General features: G+C 40.1%; 1 pseudogene; it reads left to right on the top strand.

Moving 5' to 3' along the window:
* The window catches only part of LOC111954765 (DNA-binding protein SATB1-like), a 30038-nt pseudogene that overhangs the window by 13926 nt on the left and 14673 nt on the right, over positions 1-1439 (top strand).

Here is a 1439-nt window from a genome sequence, read left to right as displayed (position 1 = left end):
TCAAGATTCTAGCAGCCGTGTTTAGCACTAACTGAAGTTTATTTAGTGCTTTATCCGGGTAGCCGGAAAGTAGAGCATTGCAGTAGTCTAACCTAGAAGTGACAAAAGCATAGATTAATTTTTCTGCATCATTTTTGGACAGAAAGTTGTCCTTGAAACAGTCTTGATATGTTCGTCAAAAGAGAGATCAGGGTCCAGAGTAACGCCGAGGTCCTTCACAGTTTTATTTGAGACGACTGTACAACCATCGAGATTAATTGTCAGATTCAACAGAAGATCGCTTTGTTTCTTGGGACCTAGAACAAGCATCTCTATTTTGTCCGGGTTTAAAAGTAGAACATTTGCAGCCATCCACTTCCTTACGTCTGAAACACAGGCTTCCAGGGAGGGCAATTTTGGGGCTTCACCATGTTTCATCGAAATGTACAGCTGTGTGTCATCCGCATAGCAGTGAAAGTTAACATTATGTTTCCGAATGACATCACCAAGAGGTAAAATATATAGTGAAAACAATAGTGGTCCTAAAACGGAACCTTGAGAAACACCGACATTTACAGTTGATTTGTCAGAGGACAAACCATCCACAGAGACAAACTGATATCTTTCTGACAGATAAAATCAGGCCAGAACTTGTCCGTGTAGACCAATTTGGGTTTCCAATCTCTCCAAAAGAATGTGGTGATCGATGGTATCAAAAGCAGCACTAAGGTCTAGGAGCACGAGGACAGATGCAGAGCCTCGGTCTGACAACATTAAAAGGTAATTTACCACCTTCACAAGTGCAGGCTCATTGCTATGATGGGGTCTAAAACCAGACTGAAGCATTTCGTATACATTGTTTGTCTTCAGGAAGGCAGTGAGTTGCTGCTCAACAGCTTTTTCCAAAAATGTTGAGAGTAATGGAAGATTCGATATAGTCCGATAAGTTTTTATATTTTCTGGGTCAAGGTTTGGTTTTTTCAAGAGGCTTTATTACTGCCACTAGTGAGTTAGATACACATCTGGTGGATAGAGAGCCGTTTATTATGTTCAACATAGGAGGGCCAAGCATAGGAAGCAGCTCTTTCTGTAGTTTAGTTTAGGAATAGGGTCCAGTATGCAGCTTGACGGTTTAGAGGCCATGATTATTTTCATCAATGTGTCAAGAGATATATTACTAAAAAATCTTGAGTGTCTCCCTTGATCCTAGGTCTTGGCAGAGTTGGGCAGACTCAGGACAACTGAGCGTTGGAGGAATACGTAGATTTAAAGAGGAGTCCGTAATTTGCTTTCTAATGATCATGATATTTTCCTCAAAGAAGTTGATGAATTTATCACTGCTGAAGTGAAAGCCATCCTCACTTGGGGAATGCTGCTTTTTCATTAGCTTTGCGACAATATCAAAAATACATTTTGGATTGTTCTTATTTTCCTCAATTAAGTTGGAAAAATAGGATGAT

Source organism: Salvelinus sp. IW2-2015, linkage group LG30, assembly GCF_002910315.2.
Source record: "Salvelinus sp. IW2-2015 linkage group LG30, ASM291031v2, whole genome shotgun sequence".
Lineage (NCBI taxonomy): Eukaryota > Metazoa > Chordata > Actinopteri > Salmoniformes > Salmonidae > Salvelinus > Salvelinus sp. IW2-2015.
Note: the sequence above shows the minus strand (reverse complement) of the source record. Positions and strands in the feature narration are given on the sequence as shown.